Raw genomic sequence first — 21,889 nt, forward strand, 5'->3', positions numbered from 1 at the left:
TATAGTATAATATGGAATGCTATGCAGCAGTTTAAAATAATAATATGAAGCTCAATATACTACATGGAAAAAGATAGTTAGGTAAAAAAGCATATTACAGAGTAATTTATATAGTTGATACCAATTATGGTTTTAAAAAACCCTACACACATATATACACACACCACTTATCTCTAAATATATAGAAAACACATGGAAGAATGTGCACCAAGCTGTTAACAGCAGCTATTTCTAGGGAAGAGAGTAAGATTGGGAGAAGGCGATAGGATGGGTGAAGAGATAAACTTACTTTATATATTGCTGAATTGTTTGATTGTTTTTACACTGAGCATGTATTCATGTATTACTTGTTCTTGCTAAAAACACAATAAGTACATTTTGAATAGCATCCAAAATGCCACCTTTGGCATTAGGCAAGAATGTATTCTCCACTGAAGTGGTGAATGATTGGCAAATTTCAGCTGCATACAAATGGCCTCAGACTTCTTATTTTGACATTCTGAACATTCCCACAAGAGAGAAGGCTTCAAACTTAATTTTTCAAATTCAAACCTAGGATTCCAGGGAGTGAGTTAGCCACTGTGGTGAAGCTTACGTGAGTGTGCGAAACCTCTGAACAGAGCACCTTGGCCCTGTCTATATGGTGCTGCAGTGACCATTTGAAAAGTGGAAAGTTCTGTCAATGTAACCCTTTGATTCAATTACCAAACTGGGCTTATCCCTTCCCAACACAGATCATTGAGCACATCAGTCAAACCAGTTCTACCTGTTGTCATGCAGACAAGAAGCCCAATGATTAGACTGCAATGTTCTCTTTTCCATCAGTAGCAGTCCCTTCTTATACAGACATAACTGAGAATGTACACGGCTCTCTCCTGCTGTTATTCAAATGGTCAGTTTCTCCTTTGTTCAGATCTTTGCAGCACTTCTTGGCAGGTATGCGGAGGGGGCCCGAGTACTTTTCAGCCCCAGAGAGGAAATCAATACAGTTTTCAGGGAGGCTATGGGAAAAATGGACTTTGGAGTCTGGCAGGCCTAGATTTGAGTGTGGTCTCTGCCACTCCTAGGCTCTGTGATGGTAGGCAACTTCCTAGAGCTCCCTGAGCCCTGCCTTCTTATCTGTGCATGAGGAAATACACAATTCAGTTGCCTGCTGTAAAAATTAAATGTGACTTGTGAAGCACCTAGCACAGACTGTGCCACGTACGGTTTGCAATTGGCTGCTGACTTAAAGGTTGGTGGTTCAAGCCTAGCCAGTGGCTCTGTGAAAGAAAGGCCTGGCAATCTGCTTCTGTAAAAATTACAGCCAGAAGACCCTATGGATCAGTTTTACTTAGTAACACATGGGGGTCACCATGAGTCAGAGTTAACTTGATGGCCACTGTGTTTTGTTTTTTTTTTAATTGAAGAACATTTTTGTTTGTTTTTAAAGTAATATCAAAATTATCACTTGGTCCAGAGCTTTCCTTCTCATTTGCTTTCTTAAATTCAGCAAGGGTCTCTTGTCCAGTTTGAGAAATGTCCTGGGTTGTAGGCTTAAGGCAGTTTGATTTTCACGTAGGCTGGGGTCAGCGTAGCTCGGGATCTTCTGCTGGGATTCTGTTCCCTGCTGCATCTCCATGGCTTCAAAATATCTCGTAAACACTGAAAGTAAATTGCAGTGAGTTGGTAATTCCAGGGAAAATAAGATTTCAGACTGTGTACTGAGAAGACACCCAGGCGGGCGCTACTTGGTTTGATTTTTGCCACTGGGGAGAATTTTATACTGTACTCGTCCCAATTTTCCTGCTACCGCAGTAAGAACCCTTCTGGGGATAGACAACTCAAGCAGTTCCGTGGGCTGCAGTGCGTCCCACCCGTTTTTTGGTCCTCTTTAGAAGGACATAGTAACAAGGGTAGCTATAAAAAGTGTATTCAGCTTCTTGTATGTGGAAGAAGACCAGCCTGAGTGAACTGTATTAAAAGCCTAGTTGAGAACACTGACTTTATATACATATATATATATGGGGGAAAAACATGGAAGCTTTCTGCATGTGGCTGTATTCCCGCTGACCTAATCTCCCCATAAATTACTCCCCAGTCACTTGGCTGGGTGTAACCCAAGATGAGCAGGCTGCTTCCTGGGAGATGATCTCCATATAGCTGTTTGTCTGATGGATGAACGAGTGAATGGAGAAGGCCACCTAGCTCGTACACCTGCATTTGTCAGGCTCCAGAGTCCAGGTTCTGAGCCTCTGTTGTTGCTGTTGTGCAGTCGAGTCGATTCTGACTCATAATAACTTCATGCGACAGAGTAGAACTGCCCCATAGGATTTTCTTGGCTGTCATCTTTACGGGAGCAGATCGCCAGGTCTTTCTCTTGCAGAGTGGCTGGGTGAGTTTGAACTGCCAACCTTTTGGTTAGCAGCTGAGTACTTAACTGTTGCTCCTCCAGGGCTGTGGAAAGTCACTTGGATTCTGTCACACTGTACCAGCCATGTGACCTTGGGCACGTGGTTGAATCTCTTTGCTGCCTCAGTTTCCTCATCTATAAACAATGAAAATAATGACAGGCTGTCCCTCAGAAGTACTTTGTAAGGATTCAATGATTTAACACCTAGAGTTTATTACACAATGCTTGGCACATAGTAAGTGTTCACACATTGCTATTTATTATTATTCTTATTATCATTATTTGTGAATCCTCAAGGAATCCCTGGGTGGTACAAATGGTTACTGCATTCAGCTGCTAACTCAAAGGTTGGAGGTTTGAGTCCATCCAGAGGAACCCAGTGCTCTACTTCCAAAAAATCAGCCATTGAAAACCCTATGGAGTAGTTTAACCCTGACACTCATGGGGTTGCCATGAGTTGGAATCAACTCAATGCAACTGTTTTTTTTGTTTGTGTTTTTGTGAATCCTTGATTCTTATAACAGCGCTATGAATCAGGCATTATTGCTATTTCACAGTGAGGAAATGGTAGGGCTGTTAAGAGACTTGCCCAGGTGAGAAAGCCTCTAAGTGGCAGAGCTAGGGCCCTCTGGCCTGATTCAATTAGCTTCTAAACACCTATGCTACAGTTTACCCATCCCCTAAGTGGAGGGAGAAAGCTGGGCATTAGTGGATAGTGAGAGGTGTGTTGTGGGAATCTAAAGCCCTGAAATAAAGCAGGAAGTATTATTTGTATGTTAACCCACAGGTGGGCTGTTTACATCCATTGCTTGGGCTCCCAATAGTTGCTTGGGGCCTCCCCCCGAGGTTTCCATGCAGCAGCCCAGGCAGAGCCCCACGTCAATGTCCCTCCTCCTTCACCCTGTTCCTAGAGGCAGGCATGTGAAGAACCAGATTGTCTCCTTCCCACACTGGAAAGGGTGACTTGGCAGCAAGGGCTGGACCTGTGGAGGTAGCAACATTAGAGAGTATGGAGCTTGGGAGTGGCCTGAGATCAGCAAAGGTGGGCATAGGCCCTTCTCGTCTATTTGGCTGTGGCAGAAAATGAATTCTGGAGTCCCCCATGTGACAGGAAGCTGCCTCTCTGAATAAGTCTGCACTCAGCCTGCAGCTGTGTGGACGCTTGAGGCTTGTGGAAAACAGAATCCTCTGTCAGGCAGTTGAGCAAAAAAAAAAAAAAAAAGAAAAGATCAAGAAGAGAAGTCCCTGAAAGAGATTTTAAAATTTTACATTTCATGCATAATGATTACATGTACTCCTCCTTGGACTGGGTCTGTACAACTCCACAGAACTTTCTAGATAATATCTTTGTTTTATAACAATCTCTGTCCTTTATCCACCAATATTTATTATGTGCTTAATTTAAGTTGGGCATTTATTGGGTATTATGAAGAGCAAGGAATAAGCCAGACCCAATTCTTGCCCTTAGGGAGCTCAAGTTAGAAGGAAGACAGGCATGAAACAAGTACTTGAAAGAATCATTATATGAATTATAGTATAGATTAGCATAATGAAGGGAAAAGCAAAGAAGGGAGGAATATGATCCAATTTAGGGGAACAGTCAGGTAAGACTTTTGGAAGAAAGTGATATTTAAGCTGAGGCCTGGAGTTTGGATGGAATTTGGCCAGGCAAAGAGGGATACAATGGAGGGAAGATTATTTTTCATTCATTTACTCCTTCATCATTCATTTTTTTTTTTAACAATTATTTGTTGAATATCTCCTGTTGCCAGGCACTGTTCTAGAATGCTACCTCCCTGGGTGGTGCAAATGGTTTGGGCTCAACTACTAACAGAAGGTTGGCGGTTCAGACCTATCCAGTGGCACTGTGAAATAAAGGCCCAGCGATCTGCTTCTGTAAAGATTACAGCCAAGAGAACCATATGGAGCAGTTTCACTCTGTAACACATGGGGTCTCCATGAGTTGGAATTGATGCAACAGCAACGGGTTTGTTTTTTGGTTCTAGAATGTTAAGAAACACTAGTGAACAAACCAGACAAAGATTGTTATGCTTATAGAGTTAAATTTCCATTTGCTCTGATTACCTCTTATAGTGTAACAAACAGCCTCAAATCTCAGTGGCTTAAAATAAATGTTTCATTTTGCTTGTAATTTTGTAGGTTAGGAAATCAGGAAGGGCTTTGTGGGTTGATTCATCTCGGCTCCATGCGGTGTTGCCTGGGGCAGCTGAGGCTGGAGCATCCACTTCCAAGATGATATCTTCACTTATGTGAGTCGATCCCATGCTAGGATGGGGCAACAGATGCTGGCTGATGGCTGGGGGCTCAGCTACGGCTGTTGACTGGAGAGTATCCATGTGATCTGTTCATGTGGCTTAGTAATCACAGAGCATGGGGGCTGGGTTCACAGACTGAACTTTCCAAGAGTCCTGGGAAGAAGCTTCAAGACTTCTTGTGATCTAGCCTCAGAAGTCCTAAAATATACTTCTGTCATGATACATTGATCAAGCAAATCACTATGGGCAGCTCAGATGCAAGGGTAGGGGAATTAGACTTGAACTTTCAATAGAAGGAGAGACAAAGAATTTATAGCCATTCTAATCTACTACACTGGCAGAGGAATTGATATGCGATGTTAAAAAGGTCTCTGCAGTCAAGCATGGGTAGGGATTTTGTCTCTCTGAATTCAAAGCCAGGGGCAGGTTGAGGAAGAGCTTGGAACTCTTAAAATTTATTATTTGTTTAATTCACTTTAGCAATAGCAAGTCAACATTTATTGGGCACTTCTCATATATGGTGGCTAAATAGCAAGGGTCAGCAAATTCTGGCCAATTCTGTCCTGCTGCCTGTCTTTGTAAATGAAACTTAATTGGAACACAGCTGTGCTCATTTGTTTATTTATTTTTTTTCCTATAGGTACTTTCACCCTATAATGGCAGACTTGAGTAGTTACAATGGAGACAGTATGGCACACAAAGACTGAGATGTTTTCTATCTAGCCCTTTATAGAAAAACTTTGCCAATGACTGCTGTCCTCCCCATCCCCCGCCCCCGCCCCAGTTGCTATCCCGTTGATTCTAACTCATGTGACCCCATGTGTGTCATAGTAGAACTGTGCTCCATAGGGTTTTCTTTTCTTTTTTTTTTTCTTCTTTTTATTGTTGTGCTTTAAGTGAAAGTTTACAATTCAAGTTAGTTTCTCATACAAAAATGTATACATACATTGTTATGTGACCCTAGTTGCTCTCCCTATACTGTGACAGCACACTCTTCCTTTCCACCCTGGATTTCCTGTGTCCATTCAACCAGCTCCTGACCCTCTCTCGCTTCTCATCTCACCTCTGGACAGGGGCTACCCATTAGTCTCGTGTATCTACTTGAGCTAAGAAGCACACTTTTCACTAGTATCCTTTTATGTCTCTATAGGGTTTTCAATGGCTAATTTTTTGGAAGCAGATCATCAGGGCTTTCTTTCAAAGTACCTCTGGATGGACTCAAACCTCCAACCTTTTGGTTAGCAGCCAAGTGAGTGAACCATTTGCACTATTGAGGGACTCCAATGTCTGCTCTATAGCTTCCCTTAATTGAATAGTTATAGTGTGTAAGTTACTGGGTTAGATTTTTCTTTGTCTTTAAAATTTTATTTGTTTTGTTGTTTTTGAGAATATACACAGCAAAATATACACCAGTTCAACAGTTTCTACTGTACAATTTAATGACATAGATTACCTTCTTTGAGTTGCACAACCATTCTCACCCTCCTTTTCTGAGTTGTTCCTCCCTCATTAACATAAACTCACTGCCCCTTGAGGTTCCCATCCAATCTTTCGAGCTGTTGTTGTCAATTTGATCCCATATAGACAGTTCTTAAAGGAGCATAATGCTCAAGGCAGATTTTTTTACTAGTTAAGATAAACTGTTGTTTGGTTTTAGGAAGACTTCAGGAGATATTTTTGGTTCAAGTTTCAAAGATTATCTCAGGGCAATGGTTTCAGGGGTTCATCCACCTTTCATGGCTCCAGAAAGTCTAGAGTCCATGAGAATTTTAAATTCTGTTGTGCATTTTCCCCCTTTTCGTCAGGATTCCTCTGTGGAACCTTTGAATCTATGGAATGTTCAGTAACAGTTGGCCTAGAGGTTTTATATGCATGAATTCATTTAATACTCATGATAGTTGTTTGAGAAAGGTATTACCTCCATTTTACAGATGGAAAACAGAGGGTCAAGGAAGTTAAGTAACATTTCCAAGTTCACAGTTAATAAGTTGTGGAACCCAGATTTGCATCCAAGTTCCCTGATGTTAAACACCTGGCTCTTTAGGACTTGTAGGATGGACTTTCATGATACCAGCCATGTAAACTCACAGTTATGGTACATGACAAGTGCTATGTGAAGGGTAGCACAGTATGTCCAGGGTGTCAATCATGGAAGCATGTCCTTTCAGGCCAGGATGAGGCATTTATACTTCAGTCAGGAAGCAGGGGAGAGACAATGAGGTATTTTCGAGTAGGGAAGAACAACAGGAGACTGAGACCACGGAAGATAGGTCCTGATTCTTGGGGACTGAACAGGGACTCAGGCCCTCCAGGGCTGGTATGTGACTCATGATCTACTGCCCAGTCAGGCCCTCCATACTGGGGCTGCTTCCACAAGATGGGGTCTAGAGGGAAAGCTAGGATGGTAATCACACAAATGCAAAGATGGAGAGGGCTGAGAGAAATTTGAGGGGGGTTGTCATAGGCTGAATAGTGACCCCTCACAGATGCTCATGTCCTAATCCCCAGAACCTGTGAATGTATCAGTTTAGGGGAATTAGGTTGGAGATGGTATTAAACTTTTTTTTTTTTTTTAAATAAAGCTACTGATCAGTTGACCTCCAAATAGGGAGATTATCCTGGATTATCTGGGTGGGCCCAACCTAAAGTCAAAGCTGTAATGTCTTCAAAAGTGGAAGAAGGAGGCAGAGTCAGAGAGGGACCAGAAGATGCTGTGCTGCTGGCTTTGAAGTGGGAGGAAGGGGCTATGGGCCAAGGAATGTAGATGACCTCTAGAAGCTGGAAAAAGCAAGGAAACAGGTTCTCCCCTGGAGCCTCCGAAAGGGATGCAGCCCTACCAGCTCAGTGAGACCCTATTTCAGACTTCTGACCTTCAGAACTGTAAAATAATACATTTACATTGTTTTTAGTGACAAATTTGTTACAGCAGCCATAGAAAACTAATATGGGAGTACAACTCATTGGGTCATCATATTGCAATTCCATGTACCTCCGTAAGAGGGATGGGACAGGGAAGACCTGATTAAATTTGTGTAGATGTCCTTTCTGGCAAATATTGCATCAATTAAAAGTGAGGAGGGTAACATAAGGGAATGTGTTGAGTTCATTAATAGCTCTCACTGCTCACAATAACACAGCTGAACACTTACTATATACCAGGCACTCTGCATACATCTCTATTCTTTATACCAACCCCATGATGTAGGTTTTTTTTTTTTTTTTTTTTGTTCCTATTTTTCTAGATAAAGAAACTAAGGCTCAGAGAGCACAAAGGTGCCCAGGTAGTAAGGGGATTCACACCCAGGCTTGACCCCACTATGCTATATTGTTTGATTAACTCTGTCATGAACTTTCCTTCCACTTTCAGATTTTTTGGGGGAAAGGAAAGGGAGAAGGTTATAAACCCCATGGGGGCAGAGATGATTTTAGTCTTGGATATTGCTTAATCCTTCTCACTAGAACAATACTTAGTACACAGCTGGCACTCCACATATACATTTTTTTAGCAAATGAATGAATGGATGGATGGAAATCCTAGTGTAGGAAAATAGAAACCCAGATTAGAATCAAAGAGCTTTAGAGCTGAAAGTGCCCTCAGAAATAATTTAATCCACTCCTTTAATTTTACAGACGGGCATACTGGGTCCCAGTGAGTGGAAGAGATTTATCCCATGAGTGATTCAAAAATACTATGCTGAGGAGCAGTGGCTTTGGATCAGTATACATTTAAAAAGAATAGCTTATAAAATTGCAAAATGAAGTTCACATTTAACTGATTGTGCTCCAGATATGCTAAGAAGAGCTTTAGAAAATAAAGGCGAATGGGGGTCATTCTACTGTCTCAGATCTAGTCTTATCTGCAGATAGTGGGAGATCAGGGGATGCCCAAACAGACAGCCCGAAAGGGGGGCAAATGCAGAGACTGACTTTTAAAGCTGATCTTTTCCTTCGGCCCTTGGTGAAGTCATATGCACCACCTGACCTTGGGAAAGCGTGGAATTTTTACTGCAATTCAACAGTATTGCCCTTGTTGAAGCATGCAAATCTAAGAAGAATGAGATTATAGGGGCAGGTGGCCAGAAAGGGTAGTCGAAAGCAATATTTGTAAAAGGAGAAAGAGAACAGGGCAGGAACGTGTCTTCCCTTCAGGGAAGCTAAGACATGTGGGACACCTGGAACCAGGGAGAATGTAACTAATAATCATGGCTGAGCTCTTGGTGGATGGAGGACTGTGTGAGGACCTTTTGGGTTTTGTATTAGGGCAGTTCTTTAAGGCTAGAGGTATAATAGCAGAGATAGGGCTGGGGCTATAAATGATTGTATAATTTTTCCTGTTAGGTTAGGCAACATGTGAAGGTTCCTGCATCGGTTGAATGAGGAGTTCAAAGTTTTCTTTTTGTTCAAGAAATTGTATATGACAATTCAAACATGTGCTTTATGGATTGTGGATTTAGGATGGTATTAACCAGTTGCTATCGAGTTGATTTCAACATCTATATGGTAGTCCCATATGTATCAGAGTAGAACTGTGCTCCACAGGGTTTTCAATGGCTGATTTTTTGGAAGTAGATTGCCAAGCCTTTCTTTGGAGGCACCTCTGGGTGAACTTGAACCTCTGTCTATTTGGTTAGCAGTTAGCCATTCACACCATCCAGGGATCCCAGGGTGGTATAAAGAGGCTCTTAATCTTGTTTACTTTGGATCAGGAAAGACCAATCCCTAGGAAAGAACATTGCATTTGGTTGACAGTCAGTGAAAATGAGGAAAACCCTCAATAAGATGGATTGACACAAAAGCCACAATGGGTCAAACATCAAAAATCATGAAGATGGCAGAGTACCAGGGAACGTTTCGTTCTGTTATACATAACATTGCCATGAATTGGAACTGACTCAATGGCAACTAAAAGTAACAGCAACAATCTGGTTCTTTGCAAAAAAAAATAAGGATTTGATAGGATAATACAATCAGCTGGATATAGTGCAGACAGACCTGAATCATCTTCAAAGGGAGACAGCACATTAGTGGCTAAGATGGACCACCTTTTGCTTGTTAAGGACATTGGCAAAGTAACCTCTAAGTCACAGTTTCTTCATCTGTAAAATGAGAATAATACCAGTAACCTTTCATAGGGCTGTTTTGAGGATTACTTAGCCAGGTAATGCATATAATTTGGTGAGTAAATGTTCACCAAGTACATGTTATTACTATTCATTTCTAAGCCTCCTGGTGATGTTTTCTTTCATTCTAGATATTTTAGAGAAGCTGTTGTGTGTACATGTATAATTGTCTCTCTGATTGATTTTTTTTAATGTTGCATAAAACACACCCAGAAAAAACAGATGGAAATAGCACTCATTCTCCAGTCTGCTGCCAAATGAATTCTTGAGGAGAAAAGGACAAATGAGTCTGTGTATAGAATGCAGACCCAGTCACTTTGAGTGTATGTGGGGATCTCACATCTTCTTGCCTAGAGGCATAGCCAGGGACTGCCTGCCAAGGACTGCCGCTGCTCTCTGCCCTTGTCCACTGCAAACACCACACATTTGCTTCATTTTCCTAGGGTCTTCCTCTCAACCCAAACTTTTTGTTTACAGAGGCACACACATATACACCTTGTACACAGCAGAGTGGAGCAAGCCCAGTATCTCTCCTCACAGACTCCAGATAAATGTGGTTTCATTCCTTGACCAAATATCAGTGTTTGCTGTTTACTGTACAAGCATCTGATGAACCAAACCAGTGGAAGTGCTCCTGCCGGGCTGGCTGTGCTGATCCCCAGGAAAACAGCCAGGCTCTCTGGCGCTCCTGTCCTGGTGTGCCGACTGAGCTGTTCGCTGATGAAATTCTTAACCCATACCGATTTGGGGGCTTACGTCAGTTTTGCGTCTTTGATTCCTAAATTTGCTGTGTTTTAGTTCTCAATTTATTTTATTTCTCAGTAAACTGCATAAATGACTCATCAGCAGGAAATGTGGATGAATAGTCAACTTAACTGAAAATACAAATAAACATCTTTCCTTTTGTGGGCAGGATTTGCTAAAAGAGGAAAGAACCTTGGGAGAACAGGACTGTAGCTCCCAGGGCAAAATCTACTACTTTCTGTGGGATTCTAGCCCCTTTCCCTGGGACAGAGACTGGCATGAGCCTAGCTGCTAAGGAGGTATCTGTTCACCTGGGGAGTTCAGAATTATTTGGCTTAGAATTGGAGGTCTGTTTGTCAGGAACTTAAGTGATGCTACATTTTTTTGAATAGTTATCAAAAAAGTATGTGTGTGTATCCATGCATTTGTGTGTGTGCATGTGGGTACATTTTCTGTAATCCCTATGAATGATCTTTCTGCTCACGCATACGACCAGTATGACGTCCTCATATAAACGGAGATCTAATTCTATTGCTCTTTAAACAGCCAATAGCATTAATCACTATTAAACATACCACAAAAGAACCAACTTAGAATTAACATATAGATGGAATCATTACCACATGGGAGCGAGTCTTGTGGATATACAGACATTTTCTTGATTACAATTTCCATATGCCTTTTGATTCAGAAATCTTCCTAATTTCCATGTAAACAGTTTTGTAAGCACTGCAATTACAGGGAATGGTTACAAGAACCTGTCTTGTACCTCTAAGCAAAGATGAAAGAGAGGCGAAACAGCGGTGGTGATGAAAGCATTGCATAGAGTGCCTTTCCATATTTCACATCTGGATGAAATCCAAGTTTCAAAGTTCAGGAGGCCCCCTCAGCATGCTAGAGAGACTTTGCTTGATGACTCATGAGAGGTGTAAATATGTCTCTCCCTTTGTCCAGGGCTGGTGATTGGCTCCCTCTGCTGCCCCTCCGCCCTTACCCCTGTGCAGTTCCCTCAGGTGGGTGTTTCCCCATGTCTTCCACTCTGTGGTGTGCCTGGGTGCTTGCTGGGGCATACCACCTTAGAGGGAAGGGTGACCCTTTCAGGAAGTTTCACTTATTATGACATTTTCTACTTAATATAGAAAATATGAACCTATAATTAATTTTCTAATACTGGAAATCCAGAAACCTGTCAAATGAAAGTAAAGTTTAAAAGGCAACATATTGTACAGCCACAATGAAACTGAAATAATATGGATTGGTTTGGATATGATTTTGCTGTGTTTTAGAGTAATGTTAAATACTAAAATTAAAAAAAAATTAAGTTTATTTATAAGGATATGGAATTATAATTATAGTAACTATTACTTAGTAGGGGGCCTGGTGGCACAGTGGTCGGCAGTTGGAATCCACCAGCTGCTCCTGGGAAACTCTGTGGGGCAGTTCTCCTTTGTCCTGTGGGGTCGCTATGAGTCGGAACTGACTCCACAGCAAAGGGGTATCACTTAATAACAATACACCAAATTTGACAAAAGGCAAAAGGAATTCTAAGACCCGTCTGAAAAACACCACATAGCTTCATCGAACCCTGACACATATGAGATCACAAGAAGTTGGAACTGACTCGACAGCAATTGGTTTTTTGGTTTAATAATAACGATAGCAGCTATACTTATTTAGTGCTGACTGTATTCTAGGCACAGTTCTAAGTGCTATACAATTATTATCTCATTTACTCCTCACAATACATTCATGGGATGGTTATTAATGGTATCTACATTTTACAGATGAGAAAACTGGGGCACTGAGAGGTGAAATAACTTGTCCAAGGTCACACAGCTGGTGGGGGTGGGAGGGGATTTGATCAAAAGAAGTATCTCCTCTAGCCAGTGGGACAGACATGCTGAGGTCTGAGGCAAAGGCTGCAGAGCCTCTCTTTACTCTGAGAACTGCTCTCCAGGGAGGGGAGGAGGTCACCCTCAACTCCCTGAAGATGGCCAGCCTCCCCACCCACAGCACCCTGATGTTTCTTCCCTAACTCCTCTCACAGCAGCAATTAATGAGGGGTTATTTCTTTGTCAGGAGCCCTGCTGACACACTGGTTAAGAGCTTGGCGTCTAATCAAAAGGTTGGTAGTTCGAACTCATCAGCTGTTCTGAGGGGGAAAGATGTGGCAGTCTGCTTCTGTAAAAGATTACAGCCTTGGAAACTCTATGGGAGCAGTTCTATTCTGTCCTATAGAGTTGCTAAGTCTATCTCAATAATAGCAATGGGTTATTTCTTTGCTGTCTCTCTCCTTTACTTAATTATAACCTTGAAAACAAAACAAACAAAAAAAACCCAGGTACCATTAAGTCGATTCCAACTCATGGAGACCCCATGTGTATCAGAGTAGAGCTGCTCCATAGGGTTTTCGATGGCTGTGATCTCTTACGAGTAGATTGCCAGGCCTTTCTTTCAAGGTGTGCTGGGTGGATTCAAACCAACAACCTTTCAGTTAGTATCTGAGTGCTTAACTGTTTGTGCCACCCAGGAACTCCAAGCTTCTTGCGGGTAGAGACTATACTTATTTTGATCATTGCTGAATCCCCAGGTCCTAGCAGTACTTCTTAATTACCTAAAAAACCCAAACCCATTGCCATTGAGTCGATTCCGACTCATAGTGACCCTATAGGACAGAGTAGAGCTGCCCCTTAGGGTTTCCAAGGCTGTAATCTTATACAGAAGCAGACTGCCACATCTTTCTCCCACGGAGTGGCTGGCGGGTTCGAACTACTGACCTTTTGGTTAAAATTAAAACATACTGAGTAAATGAATTCTCTTCTATAAAGGGAATTTTATATAGTTGGGTCACATTCTTCCACTCACCCCTAAATTTGTTCCTTTTCAAGATACCTCTTTAAACTCAAAGCTTAATAATTCCTTTCTTAATAATATAAAAATTAAAACTTAGAAGAAAGCTCCTTACAGACCATGGAAGGAGCCTTGGTGGTGCAGTAGTTAAGCGTTCGTCTACTAACCAAAATGTTAGTGGTTCAAACCCACCAGCCTGCTCTGTGGGAGAAAGATGTGGCAGTCAGCTTCCGTAAAGATTTACAGCCTTGGAAACCCTATGGGACAGTTCTACTCTGTTCTATAGTATCGCTATGAATTGGAATGATTTGACAGCAGTGGGTTTTGTTTTGGATGGACCAGGGGTGAGAATGAATGCACTCTTTGACAAAACAGATGTCACCATACGTGTGCATATTTTCATTTAATTATAGGTGGCAGTGTAGTGTAGTGGTTAAGACCTCAGAAGCTGGAACTAGACACCCCTGGGTTGGAATGCTGAGTCTGTCACTTACCAGCTGTGAAATCTTGGGCACATAAATGAACTCACTGTGCCTCAGTTTCCTCATCTGTAAAATAGGATAATTATAGAACCTATCTTATAAGGGTGGTTTGTGAGAATTAGGTAAATTAGTGCATATAAAGTTTCTGAAACAGTGCATGACATGAAGTAACCATTATATAAATATCAACTACTATTATATTTCTAATGTTACAATTTTATGGTATCACTTCTATTTTTCTGCTTTATTTAGCTAGTTTATCATCACCAAACATTATTTTTTACAACTTTGGTATTTGATAGTTTCTGAACTCTTACACCATGTTCAAGAATTTCTTCATTCAGTCAGTTTTTCCTGAATTCTTCCATTGTTTTGTCTGTATTTTCCATGAATTTGTCTGCCTTTTCCATGAATTTGTCTATTTTTTTCCTCATTTTTGTCTGATTTTTGATTCAACTCTTGGATAGCTCTGAATATTAGAGATTTGAATTCCCTATCAGGTAGTTCCAGTGCCTTTTCTTCTATTGGCAAGTCATCTGGTGTTTTATTTTAGATGCCTACTGGAACCATCCTGTCCTGTTTTTTTATGTTTTGATATTGTCTGCTATCTTTGGGACATTCAGTAGTTTTCTTCATTTATTGATTGTAGATTTGTTTGTTTTGTTCTGCTTTTTTGTTTTATTTGGTTATATCTGAGCAAGCGGGCTGTGCGTTCTTTGTTGTTTGCTTGCCTGTGGCACAATATTTTTCATTTCTTTATCCAATGGGCAGGGCCAGTTGCTCAGCTATGGTGCAGCAGGGCAGGTCCAGCTGAAGGGGAGGGGATGGGATAGGTTTTGTGGCATGTACTGGGGCCGACAGAGCGGCCTGGGGGTCAGCGCAGGGCAGGTTTCAGTAGTCCATGCCTTTGCTGCACTGGAGTGCAATGTTCAGCGCACGGTGCAGGGAGGAGGGAGGGATGGGGAGGTGCTCTGTGGAGCTAAGTTGGGTATGGGAAAGAAGAGAGAGAGGAGAGAGAAACAGGAGCCAAATAAAAAAAGTGCTGAGGGAGGCTGCTGTTGGCGCGGAGAGGTAAGAAACTAAGAACTGAAGAAAAACAAAAAGAAAAAGAGAAAAAAATAGATTAAAAACTAAAGAAAAAAATGCCCCCAGGGATCCCACTGGAGACTGGGGAAGAGGCTCCCAGGCCTTGGGGCACAGCCCATCTAGAAGGGGCAAAGAGGACACACACAGTGCCAGGTATTCAGGAGACAGGAAAAGAAGGTAAGTAGAGAGGGATGAGAAACTGAGAAAGGAAGACAAACAAAAAGGAAAAAAAGAAAAACAAAACAAAAAAGTTCCCAGGGATCCCACCAGCATGGCAGTGTGGAGTGGGGAAGCTGTTCCTCAGTCTAGCGGCACTTCACAGCCTATCAAGAAGAAGAAAAGATGGCACACAGAGCCAGGTGTTCGAGAGAAAGGAGGGAGAAGAGGTGAGAGGCCGGGAAGAAACCAAAAGAAGTCAAAAAAAGTAACATTAACAACAAAGAAATTGCACTGACAGAGCCAGCCAGTATGGGCAGGGCAAATCCAAGCTTCACAGAGGTGGGGCCTCCCTGCTGAGTGACAGTGCCCTACTGGGAAGCAGCGGAGGCCCAGCAGGGGGAAGAAAGGTGGGAGGTAGGAAAGTATGTATTGCTAGTTACCGGGTGTTCTGTCTCCTGCTGGGATCTCCATGAAGCTGCTTTCCCATATTCCCTGTCAGCCGATCTCTGACAGGAGTCCAAGATGGCAAACCTGTGCTGCATTAGCTGATAGGGGACCTCCGCTCGTATCTCTCCTCATTCTGTGCTCTGTCAGCTTCTTATTCCATTCGGTGCTTGGTTGAGTTCTTTATCTCTTCATTTGACACTTAAGGTTCCAGGATTGATGTTTGTCTCTGTTTTACTTAATTTTTCTGGTCATTGCTGTGGAGGGACAGTGTGGTGCTTCTGTCTGTAGCACCATGTTGGCTCCGCCTCTCAGTCAGTTTTTCAACAAATATTTTTGGGTATTTATTTATCATGAACCAAAAACATAAAAACACTTCAATTACTTCTTTTAAGCACTTTTTTTTTTTTAATTGCTGGTCTAGCTTAGTTGACAATTTTTCTTCTGTAATTTCAGACACTGGAAGTCATTCTTAGGGAACCTCACCCACATTTTTAGTATAATCTATTTCCTAGGAAAATTCTCTTTCTTCCTAAGTACTCTGAAAATATATATGGATGTGCCTATGTATCTATAGAGAAATAAATTTTTCATTTCCTTTTTATCCTCTTATAAACCTTTATTGAGCACACACTAAATACTACCCACTGTTAAAATCAACTTGATGGCAACGGGTTTGGTTTTTCAGTTGGGCTGGATCAGCTGATGCATCAGCAAGAAATCCCCAAGTACTCTCTCTCTGTAAAGCTTAGACTTTACTGGGGAGACAGACATTAAAGAGAAAGCACATAAAAAAATTTGTGATTAGAAATTATAATAAGTGCTATAGAGGAAAAATTTAAAAAATGTGATAAGAGATTATAAACGGGGGGCTGGATTTGGAATGGCGGCCAGAGAAGGGTCTCTGAGGAAGTGATACCCTTCAGGGCAGAGGAAACTACTGTGTGATGAGCCTGGGGCAAGAAAGAGCCTGTGCAGCTGTGACACCTGAACCTGACAGAAGTCTGGAGTGGAGAGATGGAGTAAGGGTAGGTGGCAGATGTGGCTGGAGAGACAGGCAGAGCCAAAGCCTTGGAGTGTCCTCTGGGGTCTTATGTTATCATCTTGTGCAAGGACAGCTGCTAACGGGCTGTGAGCAGTCTGGTTCCATACGCAGGTTCACATTTTATAAAGATCACCCTGTCCACTGTGAGTGAGGTGGGTTAGAGGGTTGCAAGCAGCAGTGGATGGACCACTGGAGACCTTAGCAACCCTGAGAAGGTGCTGAGCTGGCAATCATTGCTTAATTGGATCAGTGAAGTCCATCCAAGTTATAGTGATGTTAATATCTGATTCTGTCACCACAGAGCCCTACAACAATTTTAGGAGTAAACAGTCTAATCCAGTGGTCTCTGCCATGGGTGGTGTACCCTAGGATGTGCACAAGACATTCCATTGCCAGGTGGCAGGAAAATATCAGGACTTCTATTTTTTTTTAATGATGAAAAAATAAACATAAAAATATCAATCTTTTCAAATTGTCTATTCTTTGTATATTATATACAAAATACATTAATATATGCATGTGATTTATAAACAAATATATGTGTATGGAGGTGCTGAAAGCCTTTTTTGCTGATTGGTTGCCTTTCCCTTCATGCTATGGGTCTATTACCTATATCAAAGGCTACTATGACTCAACTCCTGAAGTTACTATTGCAGAATTTTTTTGTCATATACTGCAGAGTTTTAGGGAAGTTATAAACCAAAATTTATACCACTAAATAAAAGCAAATACAAACAAAAAAATAAATGAAAACTAACCCTCTGCTCATCCCGCATGCTCAGCCTTTCCAAAGCCTAAAAGTGTGCCTAAGACATAGTGGGTATTCAATGAATGAATGAAGAAAGAACTAATTTATTTAAGAAAAATAAAATAAATCCCATGATTTAAGACATGCCTGCTATCTAAAATGGCTTAAAATCACTAATAAGTAGAATTGCTAAACCCTGACTTGACTGGGCATAAATATTTTGGTCTGCTATCTTGTTGTTTTTCTGTATTATTCTCTGGCTCTGTCTTGGGGCTCATTATTTTCACCCGCCTCCTTTCTTCAACCTTGCCCCATCCAGCCTTTGACAGTCTCTAGATGCGGACTAGGTCCCTGCCTGATGAAACTTCAGGAGTATGTGGTTCTTCATTCCATTCCAACGCAGCCTCTCCGACCCACCTTCCCTCAAGCCCTCGTATGGAACTCACAGCTCTGGCAGCAGAAGCCTAAGTGAAATATGAACCTCATCCATAACAGATTTAGTTGTCTCCAACTAGTCTGGGTATTGATTTAGATTCTCTTCCCCAAAGTCAGAACCAACGAAGCATGAAAAAAATAAATCACTTCGGTTCCTACAGCATTTTTAGGAGCAGCTCATTTCCGAGGTGAGCATGAAAGCTCAGGGAAATGTCTACATTAGCTCTTGGCGACTGCTGCCACAGCTGTAAAACTATCTAGAGCAGAGGTTGCAAAATTCAGAGGCCAATGGGGACCCGGCAAGTAGTGTTAACAGAAGATGGGCTGCGAGGGATGTTGAGGACAGAGAATTTATATGGCATCCACGGGGAAATGGCATTGTCTCAGTTCTAGCTATTGCTCCCATGGGAAATCTTTTTATATGAAATCTTCCAGTTTTTGTGTTGGCAATTAATTCTATTAAAAAAGCTCATTGTATGGGCTGAATAGAACATGCCAGAGGGTCTAAGTCAGTTCTCGGGCTACCTTTGTGACTTCTGATCTAGAGTGTTGACCATTGCTATTTCATCATCTCGCTCGCTTCTTCTTGGCTTGGTGTCACATTTGTTTCAAATCTTTCTTTCCTCTCATCTAAGTGACCTTAAATTCATCCAGATTCTTTTTTCTTGGCTTCATTTCTTAATGGAGGAGGATGCATTAGAGATCTTCCTTATTAATAACTTTTGTTTGGAAAGTTAAAAAATTAAAAAAAAAAAAAAAGCAACTCTTGTTTTACAATGGGAGAACATAGCCAACTGGTGCAGACTTTGGAGCAAAGGAGCAGAGGGGTTAGAAGAAAAATTGGAATAAGAGCCAGGTGGCCTGCTTTTCCTCTCTCAGAGCCTCAAACGACCTTGAATGAGTTGCTCAACTCTGCGTTTATTCTTTGTTACCCGGAATGCCCTTCCCGCCTTGCTGTTTAAAAGGTCTCTCCTCTTACTGAACTCAGGCCTGCCTCTTGCACCCGGGTTTGGAGAAGCATAAGTTCTTTGGTACACTGAGGAGTAGCCCCATTAGTGGACAGGTGTTCTCAATAAATAGTCGGAAAATAGTGTTACATACTGAGCATCTGTGCCCCCTTCTTTTGGTTAATTGATTTTTCCTTTGGAAAACCATCTTGATTTTCCCACTAGGAAGCCACTGCTCCTCCTCTGGATATAGGGGAGTATCAGTAGGTAAGCTCTGCCCTCCCTGGCCAGGGTGCTGTGCCTGGGCTATCAAGGGAGGGCAGGTCTCCATGGGAAAGCTGCTACTATGCGAAAAGAGCATGGGCTGGCAAAGCTAACTGATGACATGATACCCAAGCCTGGGTGATGTAAAGTTGGAGAAAAGGAAGGTTCTTAGACATGAGAAAGCTGAAGCGCAGAGATGTTGGGTAACCAGCCTAAGATACGAGAGAAGGGAGTTGCAGTTTGTCATCTGCTTCTGATACAACTTATGAGATTTGGGCCACATCAGTCTGTCAGTCCTATGCCTCAGTTGCCTTATCTGTAAATTGATCACAATAGGTTCTGACTCAAATGAATTTTCTGAGAATTAATGAGATCTTATCTTCAAAGTACACAGTGCCTGGTAAGCACAAAATGTGACTAGTAAACAGGTAACCCTGGAAGGTTCATATCCGGTAAAATTGAGCAACACAAAGCCTTGAATATAAATGTGGCTTTGCCTTCTTTCCGGAATCATTGCAGGGCCCATAGGACCACAGATGCATCTCATCCGACCTGCTGAGCAAATAGGATTGCTCTAGAGAAGATTCCAGTTGTTGATTTCTACCACGGAGAAGTGGTATAGCATGGTGGTTAAGACTGGGGCTGACAGATCCGAATTCTAATTCTGGGTTTGTTGTTTTCTCATGTGACCTTGGGCAAGTTACTTAAATTCTCTGTATATCAATTTTCTCATCTGCAAAGTGGCATGAATGCTTGTAGCTACCACAATAGAGGTGAAGATGGCAGGAGATTAGGAAAGCAAATGCTTAGAACACAAAGCTGGTACAGATGAAGCTCTAATTAAATGCTAATCAAGCATCATGATGGTGATTAGTGATACTGTTCATGACTGGGATAAGTTCTTGGCTATGCACTGATTTTTAGTGAATAGATGGAAGGACAAGAGTGAGCATATCACAGAGAATCTGGCTCAGTGGATCATCTGCTTTCCCCCTTGCCATCCAAGCGAGTCCTACAAGACTAATTTGTAGATGCACCTGGCGTTGTGCTGCTTGTGTGGGGAAAATCATCTCCTTTTTAGTAAAGGGACTGGTAGTAAAGGGAAATGGAAGGGAAACGAGGCAGGATCAAGAGCTGGTCTTGTGGTGATTGTGATTTCTGTTAGTTTGCTTCAATGCTAACCTATCATGGGAGTTCCCAGGGAACCCTTCTCTGAATATTCAGGGTACAGAGGTCTCCCTATCACTGTGTCCTGGGCTTTCCTCCTGGCTCTCATCACAAAATAACTAGCCATTTATTTGTGTAGTTACTTGTTAACCATATGTCTCCTCCACTGGACTTTAAGTTCCATGAGAGCAGAGACTAGTCTGCCTCATCACCTCTGAAGTCTTACTACCTAGCATAGTCCCTGCATATAGTAGGTTCTCAATAAATAGTTGGAAAATAAATGAAACTGTGAATCTGTCATGAGTTTTCTGGTCCTTAATATATCTGGGAATATGAGGCAAAAAGCTAGATCAAGTTTGTGACAAAACTGCCCCTGCTTATCAGAAGTTGTGACTGCTCTGGCAGTTCTGCCTGCATTCTGCGTTTCTCCCTTCAGCAGGAATTACCAGATGAGGCAGAGACCCAATGCACAGCGAGACTTCTTACTTGGAGTAATGCAGGCTTGTTCTGCCTGGGTTGACAACTCATATCTACGAAGTCAATCAGGGATTTATTTAACAAACTATGGGCCAAGATTTGGGAATTCAGTGAGGAGATAGATAAACAAAGTCCCAGATCCTTAAAGAGTTCAAAAATTAAGAAGAAGAAGACAGATAATTTCAGGTAGAGATGGGACCCATGAGGACAATAAAACATGATGTTGTGATATATGGGATAGAGTGACTAAGGGGTAGAAGGACTAACAGAGAGTTGGGTGCTCAGGGAAGACCCGAGGAGGTGATGGTTAACCTGAGACCTAAATGACAGAGGGAACCAGCCATGTGAAGATCCAGGTGAAAAGCATTTCAGGAAGAGGGAGAAGCAAATGCAAATGCCTGAAGGGACAAGCTTGGTGTGTTTGAGGAACAGAAACAAGGCCACTGGAACATACGGAGTATCTGTAGAGTAGAATGATGTAAGTCGAACAGATAGGCAGTGACTAGATCCTGTGTGGGTTATAGGTCTTGATAAGGCATTTGTGCTTTTTTCTAAGTGTGACAGTACAGTGCTGGAGGGTTTAAGCAGGGGAGAATGGATTTTCAGGAACCAAGAGTAAATACAGAGTAAAAGTAGGCATCTTTTTCCCTTTATTTTTGATTACATTAATCATGTTGTCCAACCATCACTCATATCTGTTGCCAAATTTTCCATCAACACTAACAGATACTCAATGCTTCCTAAACAATTGCTTCCCTTTTCCTCTTCCCCCCAACCCTGGTAACCACTATTAAACTTTGGTCTCTATACATTTGTCATTTTTAGCTATTTCATATAAGTGCACTCATACAATATTTGCCCTTTTGTGACTGACTTACTTCACTCTGCATAATGTTTTCAAGGTTCATCCATATCATAGCATATATCAGGACTTTATTTCTCTTTTGTATGACTAAGTAATATTCCATTATATGTATATGCCACATTATGTTTATCTATTCATCTGTTGACGGACAATTAGGTTGTTCTCATCTTTTGGCTATTGTGAATAGTGCTGCAATGCACATTGATGTGTAGGTGTCTGTCTGAGTTATTGAAAAGATGGCATATTTCAATAATCCAAGTGAAAGATGGAGGGGGCTTGGACTAGGAGAGCAGCTGTTGATGTGAAGAGAATGTGGATTGACCTGCTGATGAATTGGATGTGAGGGAAAAAGCAGAATCAATGACGATTCCTAGGGGTGTATTTGAGT

The sequence above is a fragment of the Trichechus manatus genome, unplaced genomic scaffold (assembly GCF_000243295.1).
Source record: "Trichechus manatus latirostris isolate Lorelei unplaced genomic scaffold, TriManLat1.0 scaffold00080, whole genome shotgun sequence".
Lineage (NCBI taxonomy): Eukaryota > Metazoa > Chordata > Mammalia > Sirenia > Trichechidae > Trichechus > Trichechus manatus.